General features: G+C 37.5%; 1 pseudogene; it reads right to left on the bottom strand.

Annotated features, from left to right (window-relative positions):
- Positions 1 to 19,339: 19,339 nt before the first annotated feature.
- On the bottom strand, positions 19,340 to 22,990 carry LOC131382220 (large ribosomal subunit protein eL31-like; annotated as a pseudogene).
- Positions 22,991 to 25,631: the final 2,641 nt, after the last annotated feature.

The following is a 25,631-nucleotide window of genomic DNA, read 5'->3' on the forward strand; positions in this document are numbered from 1 at the left end:
TCCTTCATTTCAACTTTGGTGAATCTGACAATTATGTGTCTTGGAGTCGCTCTTCTCGAGGAGTATCTTTGTGGCGTTCTCTGTATTTCTTGAATCTGAATGTTGGCCTGCCTTGCTAGACTGGGGAAGTTCTCCTGGATAATATCTTGCAGAGTGTTTTCCAACTTGGTTCCATTTTCCCCGTCATTTTCAGGTACACCAATCAGATGTAGGTTTGGTCTTTTCACATAGTCCCAGCAGTATTAGGGTGGGACTGACCCGATTTTCCAGGTGCCGTTTGTTACCCCTTTCTTTGACTAGGAAAGGGAACTCCCTGACCCCTTGCGTTTCCCGAGTGAGGCAATGCCTCGCCCTGCTTCGGCTCGCGCACAGTGCGCTGCACTGACTGTCCTGCACCCACTGTTTGGCACTTCCTGGTGAGATGAAACCAGTACCTCAAACAGAAATGCAGAAATCACCCGTCTTCTGTGTTGCTCACGCTGGGAGCTGTAGACTGGAGCTGTTCCTATTCGGCCATCTTGGCTCCATTGACCTGGAAGTTTCTTTCTCCTTGCTTTCTGTCTTCATTCTTCTTCACTGGTTTTCTTACTCCATTTTATCTCCAGGCTCTTGTGGTTTCTTTTCCTATACCCATCAATTAAATGGGAAACAGTTCCACTGGGTGTGGTGGGTCATGCCTGTAATCCCAGCACTTTGGGAGGGTTAGGTGGGCAGACCACGAGGTCAGAGGTTCAAGACCAGCCTCATAAACATGGTGAAACCCTGTCTCTACTAAAAATACGAAAATTAGCCGGGTGTGGTGGTGTGGGCCTGTAATTCCAGCTACTCAGGAGGCTGAGGCAGGAGAATTGCTTGAACCTGGGAGGCAGAGGTTGCAGTGAGCCAAGATTGCGCTATTGCACTCCAGCCTGGGTAACAGAGTGAGACTCTGTCTCAGAAAAAATAAAATGGGCAACATTTCATAGTGTTCTGTTCTCAGCTCTTTTATAATTTTTCACCTCTCATTTCCTGAGGCAAATCTAGCTATTTTCATGTATTCAGCTACTACCTGTGCACTGATAACTGCATAGCCAACCATTTGTCTTTCCTGGGGATCAGTTCCATCTATTCAGCTGCCCGGTGGGCATTCTATCTCCAGCTCAAACAGGTCCTGAATTGAACGCATTTTCTCCCACACTGGTTCTTCTTTGTGTGTTTCCTGTCTTATTTTTGAGAACCACCGTGCACTTAATCACCTAAATTAGGCTGTTGTAAATAAGAGCAGCAAGATTTTCAAGAACTGGCTTACATAGGTAAGATTTGAACTGAGATTTAAATGACAAGAAAGAGCCAATCACATATGTGACAGTATTTTTGGCAGATGGAACAGAAAGTACAAAGGCCCAGAGGTGAAGAGTGATTTTGAGTAGTCAACAGAAGAGAAAGACCAGTGTAGCTGGCGGTAGCAGGCGGAGGGGAGCAATCCCAGATGAGCCTGAGGAATCTGCAGGGGTTACATCATCAAGACTGCTGGCAATTATGGGGAAGGCTTCATGTTATTCTAAGTACAATGGGATGCTACTGAGGGACTGTTCAGCTGGAGAGTGAAGTTGAATTTATACTTTATAAAGCTCACTTTTGCTCTATGAATAACTAATTGTGGAAGAGGAAGAGTGCAAATATTGTGTCCAGCTAGGAGGCTGTGCAGTAATACAGGCAAGAGAGGGTGAGGGCTACAAACAGGATAGTGCCTGGGGAGTTTCAGGGAGGAGGAAAAGTCAGGATATATTTTGGAGGTGGCATCTACAGGACTTGCTGATGAGCTAGTTATGGAGGGTGAGGCAAATAAAGGTATCTGAGATTACTTTTAGAATTTTGACAAGAGCAACTGTGAAGACATATTACTGAGAGACGGAAGACTGAGTGAACGTAGAAACAAGTGAATGTAGATAGAGAAGAGCAGAGAAAAAGAGCTGACAACGGAGTCCTGGATTACTCTATTGTTTAGAGGTCAAACAGGAGAGATGCAAGCAGGCTAGTCAAGCATGCACAGTGAGGGGAAAACCAGGAGAGTATGTCCTTGAAGCTGGGAGAGCAGCTTCCTTTACTAGAGAGTGATCAATCTGGTGAGGGGTCAAGTAAGTGGCAGGCAGAACAAAGACCCTAGAATGGAGGTTATCGATGACCTAGAGGAGAGCAGCTTTAGAATGGATGTGGTCCAGATTTTGAGGGTGAGCACTTCAACTTGGCCCTGACATACTTTGCTGCTTGTGTTATTGCTGCAGTTCTTTATTATAGCTAATAATGGTCACTACTATTGAGGGCTTATGTGAGAGAATAGTATGTACAAAGGCATAGAGACATTTAAACATGGAATGACCATTGAGAAACTGGCATTAGTCGAATATGGCCAAAATGTGTAGTATAAGAGGGAGAATGAGGGAGGAAGAAAATAGGAAAGAGTGGAGGTGAAGTTGCATGGGGAGATGGGGCAGATCTAAAAACATCTTGTATACTAAACTATAAAGATTTTGCATTTTGTGCCGTAGACAAAGGGGAACCATTGAGAACTTAAATACATATCATATTATTCCAGAAGCATAGTTTTGGCAGCATTAAGGAGGACAAATTGGCTAAGAATAAAGCTTTAGGAGAAAGATTAAAGAGACTGAATAAAGACAGTATCAATGTGTCTAGAAGGGATAAGGATTTGTTGGAGATTAAAGACTGAAATGAGAGATGAACTGAATGTGAAGGAAAAAAGAATTATTTGAGTATCCTTGAGTTAATCAGACTATCTCTCCTTGCTTCAGCCCTTACTTTATAAAGGTCTCCCTAAATGTATTAATCTACTATCCTACTTTATTAAGAACTATGCAGTATAGATATTTTAATTTCACATTATTTAGATTTTTTCAGTATCCCCATATTAATCTGATAATATATAATCATTTTGGAAAATTATGCAAGATTAATCAAAATTTGTATATATCCCAGGATTAATACTATAAGTTAACTGTTTAATACACACAAACATAAATACTGCATTAGTATCAGCATAGTTTATAATTTAGTTTTCTAAAATAAAGGTGAAGAGCAAGAACTTTCCAGTTAACTGAGAGCTTTGAGTAGGTTTGGGGCTTAATCAAGGTTTTATTATATCTTAAATAAATTGGAATATTTCTTCTGAAATATATATTGCAGCTAAAGATTCAAGGGAGAATTTGTTAGTCATATTAGAAAAACCTCCTTAAACTTCTTCTACTAGCAACCTCGGTTTTAGTTGGGAATTATTCACATCTGAACACAAGTTTTCTGAATGGCTGAATTTTTAAATCTCTAGTACTTTTGAGTGTAAGACATATAAACACATGTTCAGATATGGCAGTCCCACAGTGTGGTTTTTCTATGACCAAATAGGACTAATCAAATGCAATTATTTAAAATTGTGCAGTTTTCATTACAATCATCATTGTAAATGAAAATTGAGGGGTTAGGTTGAGAACTGTAATTTTACTGTTTAGAAAATAATGTTTTGCATCTGTAATACTTCACTCATCAATAAATGGATGAATGTTACGTGACATTGTTGAAGTGTTCTGGAAATGACAGTCTAAAAGGAAATTTATTTTCCAACTTCTTTTCTTGGGGGCTCTGGACTGAAATAGTTATGTTTCATTTAATGTGTTCCCCGTTGTGTATAGATCCAGCCATTCATGTGCTGATAACCTAAAAATTGAGCTAGGGTGCTTTGAGAGAAGTGCCACCAAGATTGCCAATAGGAAACTTTGTTTCCACATTTTAAAGTGCTTTGCCCGCATTTCAGAGATAATTCTCCTGGATAAATCATATTGCTGGAACTCTTGTATTTTGCTACCTGTGAAAAATAAAATTGCCATTATAAGTCAGGATCTCGGCCATGTTAAAATGGACATTTGCTAAGTAAACATTAAACAACTAACAAGTTCCATTAAGGGCAGTTTTTATATAGCAAGACAAAAACAGAAATATAAAAGTGAATAGCACAGTAGCTGATTAGCTAACAACTATTTAAGGATGTGGGCAGTTAAAGAGTACTTTTTACATAATAATATTAGTAATATTGAATGACGCCTCATGCTGACCGGAAATCTTGCCCTCAAATTTAGAAAAAATTTTTCAAAACCCTTGATATACTTTCGATTATAGTTAGTCCCCTATATTCATGGGTTTTACATCCCCAGATTGAACCAACAATGGATCAAAAGTATTCAGAAAAACTCAATAACAATACAACAATAAAAAATGACACATGATATAACAACTATTTACACACATTTTCGTCGTATTAGGTATTGTAAGTAATTTAGAGATGATTTTAAATACATAGGATGCGAGTAGGTTATTTCAAATACTGTGTCAATTTATATAAGGGACTTGAGCATCTGTGGATTTTAGTATCTGTAAGAGGTCCTAGAACCATTTTTCCATTAATAATGAAGGATGCCTATACTACCATATTTGAGATGGGACATTACCTAATTACTATTCTAGCTTTGTCTTTAACAAAGCTAAGTCACAACCAATATTAAAGCATGCAGTAGGTGCTTAATGTTTGAATTAATGTGTGAATGACAAATGTCACTTAAAAATATCAGTTTTTTAAAAGAACAAAACCATAACTTTTACAGCAACATGGATGCAGCTGGAGGCTATTATCCTAAGTGAACTAATACAGGAAGAGAAAACCAAATACCACATGTTCTCACTTATGAGTGGGAGCTAAACATTTGGTACTCATGCACATAAAGATGGCAACAATAGAAACTGCGGACTACTAGAGGAGGGAGGGAGTGGAAAAAGTGTTGGAAAACTAACTGTTGGGTACTATGCTCAGTACCTGGGCGACAGAATCATTTGTACCCCAAACCTCAGCATCACATAATACAGCCAGGTAACAAATCTACACGTTCCCACAAATTCAAATAAAAGCTTAAAAGTAAATAAATAAATAAAAATACCCATCTTTGAGTGCTAATCCTCAGTGAAAAAAATGGTATTGTGTTTACGTTACTAAAAATCAATCTTTACATGAAATACATGACAAAATACAGTTGGGCTTTGTTTGTGGCTTCATATTTATAAGTTTGCCTACTCACTAAAATGTATTTCTAACCCCAAAATCAATACTCATGGTGCTTTCATGGTCACTTATAGATATGTGCAGGGTGGGAAAAATTTGAGTGACCTGAAGTACATATTCCTAGCTGAGGTTGAGCAAAGTAGAACTCTGCTTTCTCAGTTCAGCCCTCAGATTGTAAATGAGTGTCCTTCTCATGGGCTATTTAGTGCTGTGTTTATCACATTTTTGTGCTTTTCACTTTTGGTAATTGTATTGTTTACCGTGGCCCCCCAAGCAAGTGCTAAAGTGCCGTCCAGGGTTTCTATACGCAAGGCTGTGATTGCTTTACACAGAAAATACGCGTGTTAAATATGCTTCATTCAGGCATGAGTTATGGTGCTGTTGGCCATTACTTCAATGTTAGTCAACAACACATGTTGAATCAGGTGTCTAAACAGAAACACACATAAAACAAGGTTATGTATTGACCAGCTAACAAAAATGTGACCACAGGCTTGTAGGAACTTACCCTCTTATTTCCCCTAGGAGGAGTGGTTTAGTATCTGCTTGAATTGTGTTTGTGATGACTCTATAGAACATAACTTCCAAGAATAATGACAATCAACTGTACTTACTGATGAAGTGATGTGATGGAGTTTGCTTAAAAATAATCCATGAAGGCCAGGTGCGGTGGCTCACACCTATAATCCCAGCACTTTGGGAGGCTGAGGTGGGTGGATCACGAGGTCAGGAGCTTGAGATCAGCCTGGCCAACATGGTGAAACCCTGTCTCTACTGAAAATACAAAAACTAGGTGGGCATGGTGGTACGTGCCTAATATCCCAGCTACTCAGGAGGCTGAGGCAGGAGAATCACTTGAACCTGGGAGGCGGAGGCTGCAGTGAGCTGAGATCACACCATTGCACTCCAGCCTGGGTGACAGAGCAAGACTCCATCTCAAACAAATAAAAAATAAAAATAATAAAAATAAAAAATACATGGAGGCATTGGGAATTTGGATCTGGCACAGATGAAACAAATGGGCAATGAGTTGAAAGTTGCTCAAGTTACATGATGGGTACTTGAGGTTCACTCAACTATATTCTCTATTTCTGTATATGTTTGGCATTTTCTATGGTAGAGCATTTTTTTTTAAATACCATTATGCTTATTTAAGAACTTGAGTTCCAAAAATTTTCATGAACTTTTACTGCTCCCAATGAATCTTAGTACTTGACTAGAAATTTTCCCATTTTTTCTCTTCCTTTATCTTGTTTTCTCCTGCTTTACCCTGTTCTACTGTTACAGCTAAAAGAAAATGAAAGGAAGTTAGAACAAAATCTGAGGGCTATAAGAAGTTAATTGAACTTTGTAAACCTAGAAAAAGTACGTTATGTCTTGTAAGATTCTGCCACCTCTCCAGTACCATCAAAATGCTAAATAAGTGAGCTGTTGCCAGAGTTAATCTACAAAACTCTCTTTCCTCCCTCAAGGATTCAGTGACATCCTGTGTTTGTTTGCTCTTCTGAGAATACATTCTATATGGGAATCCTCCTTGTAGGGTTAACCCTTAGACTCCAAGTCTAGCTTTAATGGTAGAACATTTTCTTTTTAGTTTCATATTGACCTTGACCTTTCAGTATGGAGAAGGATCTCAGGCCTGCCCTGGCTAGATGAGACACATTTAAACTGACAGATGAGGTTGGCTTACAGAGAGGGAGGAATAGGTCTCCAGCTCTGTTTGTTTGTTTGTTTTTAATAAAAGAGCAGCCAAACTGAAAAAGACAGGAGAAAAATACAGGGAAAACAACATAATTGTACCTTGCACTTTCCTAATGTTTTCTGCCTGTAGAGCTCAAAGTATTCTCCTAATATGACCTCAAACATCAGCAGTTCCAAGGTACAGACAGGACAAGCATCATTATTCTCATCTGAAAGATGAGGTCAAGCATGGCAGGGAGTTGACAGAGCCAAGATGAGGACTCAGAACTTGACTCCTGTTCAGCAACAAGCAAAACTAACCCTAGGACCCCTACTCTTCCATTGCTGGGTGCTTTTCCTTCCTTCCTTACCTTAGTATAACCTGTTCCCTTACCACAGCCCTCTTGTGATAGCTCTTCTCTCATCAGTGAGATCTTCCCTGACCTTCCCATCTAAGCAGTATCCCTCCATCTCCATCCCACCTCTGCTGTCACTCTTTTCCCTTCCCAGCTTTATAATTTTTTTTGCCCTTATCGTCTGTGACGTTATTTCTGATATCTCTTCATTAGGATGACCCATGACTGAACACTGCATTGTTGTTAATTCCAGTCCCTATTGAGCCCATAGTGGGTGCTGAGTAAACATTTGTTGGCTAAATTTCTTCGTTTATTAAAACTTACTTTTAGTTAAGCATCCAATATCTCAAGGCTGAGAAGGCTCAATACCAGACATTCTCTTTGGGCTACTTTCATTAGAATAGGAGAAACCTTGCTGTGATTTAAATCAAAGGAGTGAAGCCCTAATTCATAGCAACTCATATTTGGAGAAAGTATTTTTGCACAGCAAGGGATTCCTTTGATGATCTTTGACATAACACCAAGGTCAGCCCTTCCAGTAGCTATCACCAGAGACAGGGAGTGAGAAAAGAAGAGAGAAATAGACATTGTATAATGCACATCATCAATGCTGCTTGAATTGTAGAGAAGTAAAACACAAAGTTTTATTTTAATTAAAGTATATTTAATATCAGAGTAAAACTTTTCAATGCTTTTTAAACAGTATCCTTTTCTATTTTATATCTTTCCTTGTGTCTTGCAGCTGACTTTTATTTTATCTGAATAAATGCCTTCCAGACACACAAAAAAAGGAGGCGTTGCCTTTGCCAAGTAATCGGATGCTTCCTTAGAGGCTCAGACCTTCAGCTAATCAAAGATGAAGCAGAGAAATGCCTTTCCTCCAGGCTTATCTTGTCAATTGATAAAGAGTTTCAGGTAGTTTCACGGTGGCAATTTTTGAACAGCTATTTGGTATAATGAGCTTTTCTCACAGAACACATCATCGAAACAAATTATAATTGGAAGCAAATCAGCACATGATCAGGCTTCTAGTATCTTCTACAGATGCAAGTACCAGATTAAGGTCTAGCAAGATGATGGTCCATATTGTAGCTATTGTGTAAGTTTTTTTAAAATAAAAATTGGTTACTCCTGATTTATTCTTGATTGCCATGCACATTTTGGTATTTTTGCACTCCTTGCTTTTGTTTTTTCCCAGTCTCGTTCCAGGAACCATTTAAGGTGGCTTAATGTATATATATAACAAGAAAAAAGATTACATTAAAAATTGGTGAGAGAGAACGACATCAAGGAAAAGTGAGAGTAGGAAAGGTGAGATGAGGACAATAGTGCCTAAAAATAGACAGTTTGCTATATGATCGGCACTGTTCTAAGCACCTTGTGTATATGAATTCATTCAGTCCTGACAACAGCTTCATGGGAACAATACTACAGGCTGAGCATCCCTAATCTGGAAATTTCTGAGAAGCTTCAAAATAAAAAACCTTTTGAGCATGGACATGACACCATAAGTGAAAAATTCTACATATAAGTACTTAACACAAAATTTGTTTCATGCACAAAATTATTTAAAATATTGTATAAAATTTCCTTCAGTCTCCATGTATAGGGCGTATATGAAACACAAATGACTTTCATGTTTAGACTTGGATCCCATCCCCAAGACATATCATTATATACATATATACAACTATTTCATAATCATAAAAACTCTAAAATCTGAAAGAATTCTGGTCCTAAGCATTTTGGATAAGGGATACTCAACCTGTATTATCATCTCCATTTTACAGATGAGGTAACTGAAGCACAGATACACAATTAAAACCATACAAATAGTAAGTGGTAGAGCTCTGAAGTTCAAACCCGGCCAAGCCCTCTGCTCTATCATATGTCACTGACTCAACAATGAAGCTGGGAATAAGGTTAATGTACAAAACAGAAATTGTAAGGTCCTATGGTTCTGCTAGAGACGAACCACAAATTTACCTCTAAGATTTTTGGCCAACAAAATTGAGAAGGAAAAATGATCAGTTCAATGATTCACAGTGTTCAGAAGATAAAAACAAGCTGGTTGCTCAAGAGTAGCAAAATTATTTCTGGTTGGGAGACCAGTAAGAAATTTCTCCTGTAAATCTCACAAAGAAGTCACTATGTGATGAAGTGGACACTCTTCTCCAGTAAGTCCAACAGATTTTCATAGGGCTGCTTCTTACAACATCCCTCATTGTGTCATAATGTATGACACACACCAAAGCCAAGTTCAGTAAAAGGCAATCCAGGAGGGGTGGAGATTTCAGAAGATGTGGTCAGGTTAGTGGATCTCTGCTGGTCTGGCTTAATTTAGGAAAACATTTTAGGCTATTTAGAGGGAAGAATGAACTGTAGATCCTACAGGCCACCATCTGTAATTATTATTCCTCTCAATTGGGCTTTTGTAGAACTTTGAGTGGTAGTGAAATTGAGGTTATTTCCTGGCCAGCACCTGGAGTGCAGCTCTTCTATGGTGCTGTTTAAATGTGGAGCTTTAGCTTTAGTAGTCAACTGATGGGGGAAGGATGATATTTTTGTAAAAGCTGAGGAACTGCAAGGACGCTGTTTGAATAGAGGGCCACCCAGTCTCTATAGGGCCACATTCAGTGAAACCGAACCTGAGCCCTTGACTGCCCTCAAAATACATGGAGCCAAAATGACTCTGTGGCTTTTTGTGATCAAAAAGTTCCCCATAGAGCACTCCATCCTGAATTCTAAAGCAGGTGCAACCTTGATGAGTTTTAAAAAGTCTCAATAAAGGACTCCTAGTATTTTTTTTTATTTTCTCATTAAGATTTTAATGTAGCTGTAAATGAAATTCTCATTTTAAAAAAATTAGTTTCCATTTTTTTTTTTAGAATAAAGATTTAGTGCACAAATACAGCCCAAAGCCAACAGAAAAATCGCTTTGCCCTGTCACTTCCCTAAGAAAGCACTGAAGTTACTCAAAATAGGCTGAAAGAAAAAAAGCAATCCTCTGAGTTCTAGGTTTCACAAAAGGACCACGTGTTAAACTATGTACATCGATTTGATGTGCAAGTATGCAATAAATATGTACACATACATTCCTATCTGCTTTACATCATTCTAGAGTATTCATAGTATATCAAGATGGGATTTAGAAATGTGAAAAGGCCATAACAGTGAAAAGGAAAAAAAAAAGATACAATGGTTTTTAGACCAGTCGAATAATAATGCTTAGCTAGTTAATTATTTTAACTTTGGAGCAGACTAAAAAAGTTGTTTTGAAATAAATGGTACCTGTAAGTGATGCTTACTGCAATACTTGTTAAATGTTATTTGTCAGCACTGACCGGAATTATATAGTGCTAGTAACACAAGGGACTCCTAGTATTTTTAAGCTTAAAAATAAAACTAAACTAAGAAACATATCAACATTATTTTAAAAATAAAGTAGCATAAAAATGCTAAATGAAAAAGCAATAATCCTTCGCACCAACCTTCTTCTCTCTTGTTTCACTCAGATGCCACCACTTAAACATTTTTTGTTTTATTTTTTACATTTTATCCGTAGTCACCAGTTTTTAATATCTTGCCATATTTATACTACCATTTTCTCACTTTATATATGTATATATGATTAATTTTTGAATGTTTTGAATTAGTATTGAATTATACTATAGAATTGAATTGCATACATCATGGCCCTTTACCGTTAAATACTTCAGTAATGTATTTCCTAAGCACAAGTTGAATATTCTTTTATATAATCTAAGTACAACTGTTAAATCCAGGAAACTAAACAGTTCAATATTGTATCTAATCTGTAGTTTGTATTCCAATCTTCTCAACTGACTCAGTCGTGTCTGTTAGAGGATTTATTATCCTTTATTGCTAAATCCAGTTCAGGATTAAGTATTGTATTAACAGTCAGCCCCCTGTATGCAGTTTCCAAATTCAAGGATTCAACCAACTGCAGATCCAGAATATTCAGAAAAGAAATAATTGTGTCCATACGGAATATGTGCAATTTTTTTTCTTGTCATAATTCCCTAAAAAATACAGTACAATGACTATTTACATAGCATTTACATTATATTAGGTGGTATAAGTACTCTAGAGATGATTTAAAGTATACTGGAAGATATGCAGAGATTATATACACATGCTATGCCATTTTATATCAGGGGCTTGAGCATCTGCAAATTTTGGTACTCATTGTGGGCAGGGGGGTCCTGGAGCTGCATTTGTTACTCATCTTAATCTCCTTTATTCTGGAGTAATTTTTTAGACCTTTTCTGTCTTTCACAATATTAACACACTAAAACACTCTCACTTTTAAAAAAAGCTTTATTGAGATAAAATTATGACATGACAAATTTTACAGTAGATAATTACACAGTGTGATACATTTTAAATGTGTATACATCTGTGAAACAATCAGCATCATCAAGAAACATATTCTTCACCACCAAATGTTTCCTCGTGTTCTTTTGTAACTTCTTCTAGCCACTCACTCTTTTCTCGTTTCCCACGCAACCACTAATGTGCCTTCCATCACTGTTTTTAGGATTTTATATAAATGAAATGACAAAGCATGTAGTTTTTTTCTTTCAGCATAACTATTTTGAGTCATTTATGTTGTTGCATGTATCAGTGTTTCATTTTTAAATTTTATCTATTTTATGTTATTATTTTATTTATCAGAGATAGGGTCTCTCTTGGTTGCCCAGGCTGGAGTGTAGTGGTGCGATCACAACTCACTGCAGCCTCAAATTCTTTCACCTCAGCTTCCAAAGTAGCTAGGACTACAGGTGCACACCATCACACCTGGCTAATTAAAACTTTTTTTTTTTTTAGAGTTGGGGTCTTGCTATGTTGCCCAGGCTTGTCTCAAACTCCTGGACTCAAGTGATCCTCCCACCTTAGTCTCTCAAAGTGCTAGGATTATATGCATGAGCCACTGTGCTCAGCCTCATTCATTTTTATTGAGACTTATTATTTTGTATGGATATATCGTGGATTATTTATCCATTCACCTGTTGATGGACATTTGGGTTGTTTCCATGGCTGTTACATATGAAACCATGAATAGTCATGAGCAAGTCTTTGTATAGACTTAATGTACCTTCTAGGTAAATACCTATAAGGAAATGCCTGGATTATATGATAGGTGTATGTTTAACTTACACTGTTAAACTTCTAAAGTGGTTGTACAATTTTGTATTCCAATAGCATTATATGAGAGTTCCAGATCTTCCATTTTCTTTTCTTTTTTTTTCTTTTTTTTTTTTGAGAAGGAGTTTCACTCTTGTCACCCAGGCTGGAGTGTAGAGGCATGATCTTGGCTCACTGCAACCTCCGCCTCCCAGGTTCAAGTGATTCTCTTGCCTCAGCCTCCTGAGTAGCTGGGATTACAGGCACCTGCCACCACGCCCAGGTAATTTTTGTATTTTTGGTAGAGACAGGGTTTTGCCATGTCGGCCAGGCTGGTCTTGAACTCCTGACCTCAGATGATCCCCCCCCGCCCCGCCTTGGCCTCCCAAAGTGCTGGGATTACAGGCATGAGCCACCACACTTGGCCAGGTCTTCCATTTTCTAGCCCATGTTTACAATGGCCAATCTTTAATTATAATGATTCTAGCAATTGTGTGGTAGTATCTTATTGTTGTAATTTGCATTTCCCTAATGACTAATTATCTTGAGCATACTTTATGTGTTTATTGTCTGTATTTTCTTTGGTGATGTCTTTTCAAAGATGTTTTTGATATTGATATTCTTAAACGTTTCTCAATTTAGGGTTCTCTGATGTTCCCTCTTTATTAGATTCGGGTTATACACACCCAGCTGGAATACCATAAAAGTAATATTTCCTTCTCAGGACATTATATCTGGAGATACTCTTTATCCCTTTGCTCCCCATTGGTAATATGATCACCTGGTTGAGGTGTAATCATCTTTCTACTCCACAGTTACTCTTTTCCCCCTTGTAACTAATAAAGTCTGTGGAGAGATGCTTTGAGACCACAGAAATGCTTCCGCTCCTTATTGAATTTCCCCAATTTAGCATCCTTTTTTACTTTTTTTCTGAACCAATTTTTGCTAGTATCATCACAAAGTGTTGATTTTTTTAAAAATAACTCCAGCACTCCTTCATTTATCAGTTTACATGGTGCTATAAGGAAGAGCCTTTGTTTGGCTTCTGTCTTTCCTTCCCTCCCCTTATATGCCCCCCTCCCTTTCTCATTCTATCATCAGTATGGCCTCAGGGATTCCTATTTTATTCAATGGGTTATAATTTATTACTGACCTTATATTGATGTCTGAGATTTGGACAGAGGATGTCCCTTCAAGCTGCCTTGTGTGTCCTCATGACATAGGTGTTTTAGTTTTTGAGTGTTTCCTTACCTTCTGTCATAAAAAGATGTTGTAGCCCCACCTGTACCTTTTCTATGGCAGTCCTGAAATTAGTAATTTTTCCAACCAAGGAATGAAATTTAGAAGCTAAGATCTGGACATGACATGCTGAGGTTTTCTGCTGAGGTGTAATTGCTTTTAGACCTTTTAAACAGATAGAGCTACAAAACCTATCTATCCAGTGGTGAGTTGGAAAAGTTTAACAACTAGGTCTGGGGGAAGGGGCCAGGAAGACCTAATTTCTAGTATTTGCCAATTTCCATGGTGTGAGTACCGCCACTGTGGCTGGTTTCAAGCTACTAATGTGAGGTCGCTAAATGCAGATTTGGGAAAAGATTCATAATTGTGTCTAATGAGCCAATAGGACTAAGCTCCAGCACACCACCATGTCTGCCCATCCATCCATGCACACACCTACCTTCCCTGTTGGCTTACACCTCCAATTTCAATCCAACTCCACTTTCTTGACTTCACTCATTCTGCATTTGAACTTCTTTTCCTCCATAATGAGAATCCCAGCTCTCAACAACATCAACATATTAACTCATTTGCTCAGTTCCATGGTATACAGGGAATAATTTAGAAACTGCTACACCCATATCATAATTTAAAAAAAACTATGAAAAAGAGTTCAAGATTTGCATTTTCCCTAGACTGCACACATACAGTCAAATTAGTTTTTCATAGTTCCATGGATGAGTTTCCCTTTTCCATTCAGTTATGTTTCATTTGAAATAAAATTGAGTTCATTTCTATTTGTTTGCATTCAGTTTCAGAGTTTTTTCACATTTTTGTTGACTTAATTTTATTTTTTGAGTATGTAGAACATTAACGTGATTCCAATAGTACAAAAAGGTGTACTTGGATGAGTGTTGCTCTCTCCTTTATCCTTTTACCCCATCCTACCATACCCTTGTAGTCTCCAATTTTGTTAATTTCTCATTTATCCTTCATGTGTTTCTTTTTACAAAAAGAGGTACCATACTAGATATTCTTTTGAAGTTTGTATTGTTTACTTAATAACACATCCTAGAAATCACTCCATATCAGTTTATATAGCTCTTTCTCTTAAAAAATGAAAAAATTCACACCTAGTATTCTATTGAGTATATATACTATAATTTATAAAACTAATTTCCTATTTATAAACATTTAGGCTATTTATAGTATTTTTAAATCACAAATAATGCCACAATGAAGAGTTTTGTATATATGTATTTTCAAATTGTTGAGGTATATCTTCCATGTAGGTTCTTAAAAATAGGATTGCTAGGCAAGGGATAAATGCAGAAGTAGTTTTTTTGTTTCCTGAGACAGGCATTTTTACTAATTTTTCATTTTTTAGTATTTAAATAACATGTTTGTAGTACTTTAAGAATATATTTAGATATTGGCATTTGATTTCTTATTATGATAGGTGAGGATTTAGCACACTACACTTTTTCTCTTCTTCCTTACCTCTTCCTTCCCAATATAGTTTTATCACTGCTCTCCAAGTGTTGGGGGAAAGAATTTTAGCTCCCCAATTCTCCCTACGCTCCTCCCCAATAAATGCAAATAATATCCTTGCAATGCCAACACAGCTTTAAAAAAATTCCCCTCACCTTGACTTTGACTGGATGACCCTTCCATACTCTAAAGCTGCTGCTGCCAGTTTAACATCTGTACTGGTTAATTTCATACATTCAAACACCTTACTTCATTTTCTTATCCATCTGCTATAGCAGTGTCACAAACTGGAAACCTCAGGCTAGATATGGTATTGTTTGACCCTTATATAGTTAAATGTTTTAAGTAGTTGTGAACATTTGAAATATTTTACATAAAAACCCGGATTGGGGTAAATTCTGGGTAAATTGGAATATCTGGGTCTCTTTCTTCATGACAATACTATTTTGGAGCAGAGACACTACTGCCTTTTTAAAATAGTGCATGCACTAACTACCGTCATGTACTTTGCCTACCAAACACCCTTAACTATGTGAGTTTGCAATGCCTGACTACAGCCTCACTTCACTCTGGAAGATAAGGATATTCGTGCTTCTACCTGTCCTTAACCTGGGTCAGTGTATATTTATTTTTATGTTGTTAAGCTGAAAATTGGTGACAGCATTTGCATTTTTGTGACGTTTATTTCACTTCTACATGTTATAAAAAAACATAGCTCACTGCAAAGACAAACAGTAGAATCAAATCTAGAATGACATTTCTTACTCTATAAGTTTAATGTGGTCATCACGCAAAGGAGAGAATCTGAATGGATTCTTTATTTCTATCCTTCATCGATTGTTTCCTATGTACTCAAATTTTTCTGAAGTCCACAAATACGGATCTGACCTACTGCCTCCTCCTTTCTCCTCAGAGACTTCTTTCCCAAGCTCTCTGCTCTCTCGCCCCCATCTGCCCCAGGTCATGTTTAGGCCTCCTCCTTAGCTGCTGTCCTGTGGATTTGTTCACTGCTCTCCTGGGTTGGAGTCATTGTTTCTTGGATCCCCATGCATTTTTGTTTATCCCTTCATTTGGAGGAGGTGTTTCATCACCTAACCACCTAAAAATATATTTATCATCTGCCTGCTACTTGTTAGTCTGGGTAGGTATGAATAGAATCCTAGGTTAAAAATATTTTCCTCTCAGAATTTGGAAGGCTTTCCTCCAAAGTCTTCTAGAATACTTCAAGCTCCAATTACTTTCTAATTGTTATTTTTTTGTAGGTAATGTGTGTGTGTGTCTGTGTGTGTGTCTGTGTGTTTCCTCTCTGGAAAATTTTAGGATTGCTAAATTAAATAAGCAAGAGGACTTTGGCCTGAGGCTGTCTCCAGACTTTGAGTTCCCATGTAATAAATTGTAACCTAACTTAGTACTTAAATAAACTGAAACCTAATTTAGGATTATATAGATATATTTTTGTAACAGATAGATCACAGCCAATCGCATGCTGCCAACTTGCCTTATTTGGAGCAGACCACGTCCAAATAAGGCAAATGCCTATCTGTAACCAATCGAGCTATTTCTGTACTTAGTTTTTGTTTTCTGTCTGAATGTTCACTGCATACCTCACAAAGCAGAGCTCTCTGAATGTCTTCTGGTTCTCAGTGCTGCCTGACGGATGAATTGTTCTTTACTCAAATAAACTGTTAAATGTATTTTGCTGAAAGTTTTTCTTTTACCAGGATCTTCTTTTGGGTTCTGGAATTTCACAATTTCACTGTGAGTAGAAGTTGAAGTCCTTACAAAAGTTAGAAAGTTAAAGTCCTTAAAATGACCTGCAAAGCCCTCTATGATCTGGCTTCCCATTTTCTCTCTCCCTCTAACTTCATCTTCTCTCCTGCTAGCTCACTCCATTCCAGCCACATGAGCCTCCCTGCTGTTCCTTGAACCTGCCAAACATGCCTTGGAGCCTGTCCTCTGGCCTTTCTCTCTGTTCATATGCTGTAGCCTCAGCCCATTTAGTGGCTACATTTTTTCCACCTCCTTCAATGGCATCTTCTCCAGGGGACCTGCCCTGCCCACCCTATTTAATACCGCAACCCTCCTGCTGCTGCCCCCACACTCCTAATCCCTCATACCCTGGTCTACCTTTTTATTTCACAGCACATCTTCTAACATACTTCTAACATATTTAACATTTAGTTTGCTGAGTGACATGGGGCTCATGTTGAGCTCACGTAACTAGCTCATAAATGATTTGTATTCAGAAAGGCCAAAGGAAAGATGACAAGGAGGATTACGATGTTCCATTAGTGGAAGAATTGAGTCTAACATCACACACTTCTCTTGCAGATAAACTGGTTTGAGGTTATAGGCCTCTAATTTATCAAGAAAGAAACTGGCATGCATTTAGATGGACTGCTTAAGCCAACAGGTCTATAATCTGTGGGGAGCAAAGAGTTGTTCTTTCAAACAATGAGAGAGGTTAAACAATACATTTATCAGATGGGAATTTTGTGAACATTGAGGGACAAAACAGGAAGCTGAAAAGGAAACCAGTCAATTCTATCAGGGTTTACAACAGCTGTAATGAAAAGCCTTGGGGAAGGAAAGAAATTGGAATATATCCTCTTCATTATTTTTTGTACCTCAAAATGTTATCCTGTTCCACAACCCTCAAAACGCCTCACAAAGATAACCAACTACTGTAATCCTCATTTAATAAACATAGACTTCAGCTAGTGCATTTAATTCTAATGAAACTTGTGCAAGATTATAGCATAGAGATTAAAAAATAATTGTTCATTGATGGTATGCAAGCATTTGTGAGGATTACTTATAAACTGACTTGAGAATCTCTTTTTTCTTTAATTTACTCTTTGAACATGTATTGTCAAGATGATGGCATGAAAAGTGAACAAGATTGTGTCCTGGCTTTGAAAGTTCATGCACTCTAGGACAGGGAAAGAGACTAATCAACAGGACTGAACTTATAAGGTGTTTTAGGATCCAATTCTCTGATTCTCTAGATTATTGCATTGTTTAGAGTTAAATTTAAAATGTGTATCTTCAATATGTTGTAAAATGCAAAACATAACTTATAAACACTTTAAACATCCATTGTTGAAATGTAAGATGCAATTTAGATTTTTTAGTATCTATTTCCATATTGCAATTAAACAATAACTACAACTGAAAATCTTATCACAAATTAGAAATATGTGACTGAAATGACTAAACTCCTGTTTTTGAGGTGTCTTATCCACATTAGAGTGTTATAAAATGTTGTATACAGTTTGTATGCCCAAAGACTGGATTTATTAAACAGAAAATAAATGAGAGGTAGAATAAAGTAGTCATTGTTGGAGCCAGGTTTCACTTGTCAAGAAAGAGTTCACAGAGGCCAGTCTGAAGAATATCTTGAAACTCATTAAACTGAAAAAGTTTTGACCAATATTTTGCTAACAACTATATAATCATTATGGACAGAGCTACTTTCCCCAGCATAGTTTCAGAAACACACATTGACTTCTAGCTGGGCTGAACTTTTAAAGTTTAAGATGTTTATATACTTTTAAAATTTCATTTTACAGTAACTCATTTGATACTAATTTGGCCAGAATAGTATTCAAAAATATTGTGTATAAATGGCCACCTGAATACATCTCTCTCTTTTTAAATTTTGAGGCTGGGTGAATTTTTATGTTAAGGTTTATTCACACCAAGGCGTACTAGTTTTTGTTGCCAACTAGTTATGATTCAGGAGGACTGAAAACTAAGCTCTAGAGTTACTTTAATTGGAGAATTACTGCTTGGATTTAAATTTTATGGCTTGATCTTATAATGAATGAATTGCCTTACTTCTGAGGGAACACAGTTCATGCAGGGTCGATCTGTGTGGGGGTACTTATCCACTAAATTTATGTAGTGAATATTTTATCCCAAAAGAAGAACTTAAAAAAATATTTATTTGAAAATAAGTCATAACATTTAAATATCAAAATAGTGAACAAAGAGAGAAAGAGCATAGACAGTTGAACAGGAGGGTAAAAGAGAATATGGTTACTTGGAAGAAATAAGAGAATAAAGCAAAGGAAAAGTCAGAAAATAAGTCAGCTTAGTATGCAATGTAACTGATAAGTAAGGTTATTTGATTTTAGTGTTAGAAGGCATAATTATTACTATTGTAATTTTTTTTTTTTTTTTTGAGATAGAGTTTCACTCTTGTTGCCCAGGCTGGAGTGCAGTGATGTGATCTCGGCTCACTGTAACCTCTGCCTCCCGGGTTCAAGTGATTTTCCTGTCTCAGACTCCCAAGTAGCTGGGATTACAGGCATGCCACGTGGTGCATGCCTGGCCATTTTTTTTTTTTTTTTTTTTGTATTTTTAGTAGAGACGGCGTTTCACCATGTTGGCCAGGCTGGTCTCGAACTCTTCACCTCAAGGGATCCACCCGCCTTGGCCTCCCAAAGCGCTGGGATTTCAGGCATGAGCCACTATGCCCGGCCATTACGATTGAATTTTAGAAAAGGGAAAAGCTGCTTCATTAGATATTGGCTTTTATGTCTGACATTTTATATAGCAGGTTTAAACACATTTAAGTATTGTTCAGTTCTGTAAGACCAAGTTTTCTCAAGTTTCACATGCAGAAAGTCATGTAAACTAAATGAATAAGCTAGAAGCATTTAGCACCCAAAGTACTTCAGCAAATCTTGAAGTTTATAAGTATAAAATAAATTTCTTCTGCTCTTGAAGACCTAACAATCTAGTTTGGAAGATAACATATGGAATAATTAGAGAATAATATAGGACTAAATAAAGCTTTTTCTTATAAACAAATACTTAGTTTTGTGGTAGACAATGAGGAACTTTTAGAAATTCAGAAATCAATGTGAAGTAAAGAAGTCAGCAAAAGGTTTACAGTGGAAGTTGGATTTGGGATTTAAGTTAGATTTTGGGTTTACAGGATGAGGTGAGGGATGAAAAGGGCATCCAAATGGGAAAGTAATACAAAGCATGGTATGAGAATGTAAAATAACCAACTTCCCACAAAGTACTTTGATATGGAAAAAGTAATAATTTAAAGACTCTAAAAGTACAAATCAAAACTCCAATGGGATATGAACGCACGCTCACTGGGATACCTACTATTCAAAAAAAAATGAGTGTTGGTGAGGATGTGGAAAAATCAGAACTCTTGTGCACTATTGGTGGGAATGTAAAATGGTGCAGCTGCTATGAAAAACAGTATGGAGTTCCCCCCATATCAAAAATAGAATTACTATGATACAGACTTCCACTTCTAGGTATATAGCTGAAAGAACTGAAAGCAGGGTCTCTGATATTTGTACATTCATGTTTATAGCAGCGTTATTTACAATGGCCAAAGGGTGAAGGCAGCCTATCAACGGACGAATAACAAAATGTAGAATGTATATATAATTGAATATTATTCAGCCTTAAAAAGGAAGAAAATTGGCTGGGTGTGGTGGCTCACGCCTGTAATCCCAGCACTTTGGGAGACCAAGGCAGGTGGATCACCTGAGGTCAAGAGTTCGAGACCAGCCTGGCCAACACAGTAAAACCTTGTCTCTGTTAAACGTACAAAAATTAGCCGGCGTGGTGGCACATGCCTGCAGTCCCAGCTACTTGGGAGGCTGAGGCAGGAGAACCACTTGAACCTGGGAGGTGGAGGTTGCAGTGAGCTGAGATCACACCACTGCACTCCAGCCAGGGGGACAGAGTGAGACTCCATCTCAAAACAAGAAAATTATGACACATGCTACAACATGGATGAGTCTCGAGGATTTATGCTAAGTAAAATAAGCAATCACAAAAAGACAAATGGTGTACGATTTCACTTACATTAAATATCTATGGTAGTCATATCGATAGAAAGTAGGGTAGTGGTTGTCAGGGTCTGGCAGCATTGGTAAATAAAAAGGTTTTGCTTTATGGATATAAAATTTCAGTTTTGCAAGATAAAGTCACGGAGATTGGTTGAACAATGGGAAATTACTTAACATTACTGAACTGTATGCTACTTAACAATGATTAAGATAATAAATTTTGTTACATGCACTTTATCACAATTTAAAAAACTCTAAAAGGAATCAAGAGTTTTAAAGAAGACACAAAATGACCCAGAAATCTCTCTTCCCCACAAAAATCCGTAGACATACTAAGTGATCATAAAGTCATAGAGCTTGAAGTCTATTTTAGAAAACTTCTGAATAGTCTACCCTTCTGCTTTCCCAGGAAGGAACTTCCCTGGATTTCCTTTGAGATAAATAGACGTTGCTTGTGCTGTGGGATAAGCTCACGTCCTTTTGTTCTCTGGGACAAAACACAAATATGACCATCACTTACAGACGGACTTATTGCTACAACCCATTGCTAACATTTTTCCTTTTGAGATAAATATTTAAACTCTCCATCCTTATTTCCAAGATATTTTTCAAATTTTAATACTTTTTATTTATATACTTTGTTTTTACTCCCATTTTCTCCTATTTTTTGGTGGTTTTATAACTTATTTGATGATTTACAGTTCTCAGCCACCTTGTCTGTTGATTTTTGCAAGTGGTAACAGGTACATAGATAACCAAAGTATAAGAGTTCGTTTGGTGAATCTTCATCCTCGCTACGTTTTCTGGACTATTGCTTATGGATAAGATATGGGACATCCTTTATTTGCCTGGCCCCGACAGCTTTGTAGAGGCTGGTATCAATGCGCATTTCCTTTGTGGCATACTTCCGGATCTCTCTGAGTGCTCTGAGGGGTATGCTTCTTGAATCCCACTCCACGGATGGGCTTGTGGACGCTGATGGCATATCCTCGGGTCACCACCTCATTGATGGCAGAACAGCCCTTCTTGCCACCCTTCTCTGTAGGAACCACTCTGCGAGGCTCAAATTGGAAAGGACTCTCAGTTATCTTAAACAGTGGCTCTTCGAGTATTTGTTAAACATATTTCTGAGAGTACAGTAAAATAATATGCCTTAATTTTTCTATGTGAGCATTACTTCAATTTAGAGACACCTAACTCCTGAAGTCATTCTTTGCCTTTTGTTTGTTTTTTGAGACAGGGTCTTCCTCCGTCTCCCAGGCTGGAGTGCAGTGGTGTGATCATGGCTCACTGCAGCCTGGACCTCCTGGGCTCAAGCAATCCTCCCACCTCAGCCTCCCAAGTAGCTGGGACTACAGGCATACCCTACCACGCCTGGCTAATTTTTGGATTTTGTTGTAGAGAGGTTTCGCCAGGTTGTCCAGGCTGCTCTTGAAGTCCTGGTCTGCAGGAATCCTTCTGCCTGGGCCTTCCAAAGTGCTGGAATTACAGGTGTGAGCCACCGCACCTGGCCTCATTCTTTGCCTCTAAGTCTCACTTTCATTCCCATACCTACTTTGACTAAATTAAATGTCTTCGATTTGTTCGATTGGTTAGAGGTTAAGGCTGCTAACCAAGCATGTGAACTTTCAGTGGTAGTCCTGCAAAGACTTAATCTAAAGTCTGTGGCTTTGGTAGGCAGTTTCATCATAATGAATTAATGGCTTCGTAGTAGATTATGGGTTTGTATAAACTTCTTGAATAGCAGAGCTTATTAACTATTCAGAATCAAAACACCAGGTAAACAGCAGGAAGAGACAGTAGGCCCATCCTACCTATTTTCTTCCGTAATTCCAGAGCCTTAAAGCAGCAGAAGCCACAATGACTAGCGGGTGATGTGCACCTTGCTGGAGTCTGAATCAGTATGGGGAGATTGTCAAGCCAGTATAGTTTCCAAAAGAAGTTTAATGCCTATGACTGTTGATCAGCTCCTCAAAACTCTTTTTTTTCAATATATTGTCTGTCCAGGCTGCTGTAACAAAATGAACTGGGTGGCTTAAAACAACACATTTATTTCTCATAGTTCCAGAGGCTGGGAAGTCCACTATCAAAGTGCTGGCAGATTGAGTGCCTGGTGAGGGCCTTGTTTGTTGGTTTATAGATGGCTCGCTCTCACCGTGTTCTCCCATGGCAGAAGGGACGAGCAAGATACTGGGCTCTCTTTTGTAAGGGTACCAATCTCAAAAAGGAGGTCTCTGCCCTCATGACTTAATCCCTTCCCAAAGACCTCACATCCCTAATACCATCACCTTGGGGGCTGGGATTTCAACATAATTTTAGGGAGAGCAGGAGGGGATATACACATTCGGACCATAGTAATAATCTCTAAAGAAAGTTTTTCAGATTGGTGTGAAATCTGATGTGTGCTGAGAAATCTGTTGAGAGAGAGGGAGAGAACTTGGCTTTGGCAAGAATGGGGTTTGAAGGACACAAGGGTGGAAGGCTATTCAAAGCTGCGTAGCTGGCAAAAGCTAGGTGCTGCTGGTTGGTCACCTAGGTCTATTCCTTTGGGAACAGGAGGTCACACCTTAGGAAGATGGTGTACCCTGTGCCTTCAGGCAGGTTCAGTTGATCTTCCTTGAAGAAAATGGTGAGACCTCATCAGTCTAGTTTGACTAGACAATCTCTAGTCAATTATTTCCATTTCAGAATTCAGTATTATGACCTCAGTGAAGGGACAGGATTACAATTTTCCAGTATATTGAGAGCTTGAGGCTCAAAATGGTGACATGATGCTCAGGCTCCAAGCTGAAAGGAAGTAGTGAAAAGAAAATAAATTCTACCCATTCTCTTCGAAAGTGGTCCTACTTAGTGCCAACCAATTCCATTTTTATCCTGTAACTTTTCTACCTCTAACTGGTAAACCGATTTCCTGGCAAACAGTTGATTATACACTTGTCATTTGGGGTTCTGTATAAATTTCAATGTTATCTTAGTTGTAAAAACAGTATTTTGCATTTTTGAAATTAAAACTTAGTTACTAAAACTGTATTATGGGACACTTTCCAGCAAAACAAATATATAATCAACCCATATCTATCCTTTATCAGCTTCAATACTTATGATACAGCCATCCACTTAACAACTACCCAAAGTCCCTGGATTATTATCTCCCCCCCCCCCCCCCATTTTTTTTTGGTTTCTCTCAGATCCCGGTTACTGGATTATTTTAAAGCAAATGCCAAACATTTTTATTATTTAAAAAATGTCATTAGAATACATAACAACATCCCCTGCAAACAATTCTTAGTTAATATCAAATTCAAATATTCTGATTTCCTCAACTGTTTCATATATATATATGAAATATATCCTACTCTCCCTATAGATCTCTCTGTATATATATAAATGTATATAATAGTCTGTTCAAATCAAGATCCAAATATAGCCCACATACTGCATTTGGCTCGTATGACTGAAAAGCCTCTTTTTCTTTTTCTTTTTAAGCTATATGATACCTTTCCCTGTCTTTTTCATTAAAGAAATCATACCATTTGTCCTACGAAATTTCCCACATTCCTGATTCTTGCCTGCACATTGATTTGTTTTTCTAAACACATTACCTCATCTTATTTATATGACTACCTACTGAAATATTTTTTCCACTTAACAAATGAGTTAATTTAGGGTACAGAGATATGAAGTAAGCAATTTTTCCAAACTCACAGTAAGTACTTGACTACAGGGCGAGAATTCAGTAAACCCATTTCTGTGACCAAGAGCTCTTTTTACCTGAAGACTATGTCTCTTATTTCACAAAGGAGTACTAAAAGCCCCAGAAAACCCTGAGATTTTTGAATTGAAAAAAAAAAAAGTAAGCTATTAGTCCAATTTTATGTTTTATTTATTAAAAGTGATCCATTTATACTGTTACACAGGCACCATTCTTCATGAATGGGAATCTGCTGAGCTCCAATACATGTATGTATCTTTACATGTCTATAGCAGTGTGTGTGCCTGTATGATTTTCTAAATTTATTGTCATACCATTCATACACTTTGAGTATTTGTCCTATTTATTACACTAGATCACAAACTTTTGGATGCAATATAGTTTTGACTTTTTTGCGATTTCTCATAGTCAAACATAAGTGACTGATAATTCAGGGTATTTTTAGTGAAAACACAAAGGCCAACTAGGCTGTGTGATTCTTGTCCAGTACTGAGGTAGAAATGGCATTTTATCAGAATAATGATATGTGTCTGCTTATTTTTCACTGCCATCTACTGGTACCTGATGTTATTTCTGCTTAAAATCCTTCAGGGAAGCCTATCAGAGGGACTTACACAGAGCAACAAGAAATTATGAAGCCCTAAAAACCCTTTGAGAAAGTTCCTTTCAAAAGAATAGGTGCTACTTTAATAGGTAGAGCTACCTTAAATTTTACAATAAAAGTTACTAACATCTAAAAAGGTTACTATAGTATCAACTACAATGCCTCTAAGCTATAAGGGCTGCAAATTAAACTTACCATTATTTATAATTTTTAAGGCATAAAACAATGAATTTATAATTTCTAGTCAGAAATTCTTATCACAGTAGAACTCTGGCAAATTAATTTTAAACACAGTCAACAGTATAATACTTCTGGCTGTTTGTTTGTCAATTGAAATACACACTGTGCTTCTACAGGTCAACAATGTTCTAGGTTCTGCCAACACTGCAGGGAATAAGACACACGTGGCTGCTATCTTCAGAGATGACAATATGGCTGTGTGTGTTTGTGTGGGAAGGTTTCTTAATTTTAAGTTTATATAAAATACCAACAA

Source organism: Hylobates moloch, unplaced genomic scaffold (assembly GCF_009828535.3).
Source record: "Hylobates moloch isolate HMO894 unplaced genomic scaffold, HMol_V3 SCAFFOLD_1, whole genome shotgun sequence".
NCBI classification, from domain to species: domain Eukaryota; kingdom Metazoa; phylum Chordata; class Mammalia; order Primates; family Hylobatidae; genus Hylobates; species Hylobates moloch.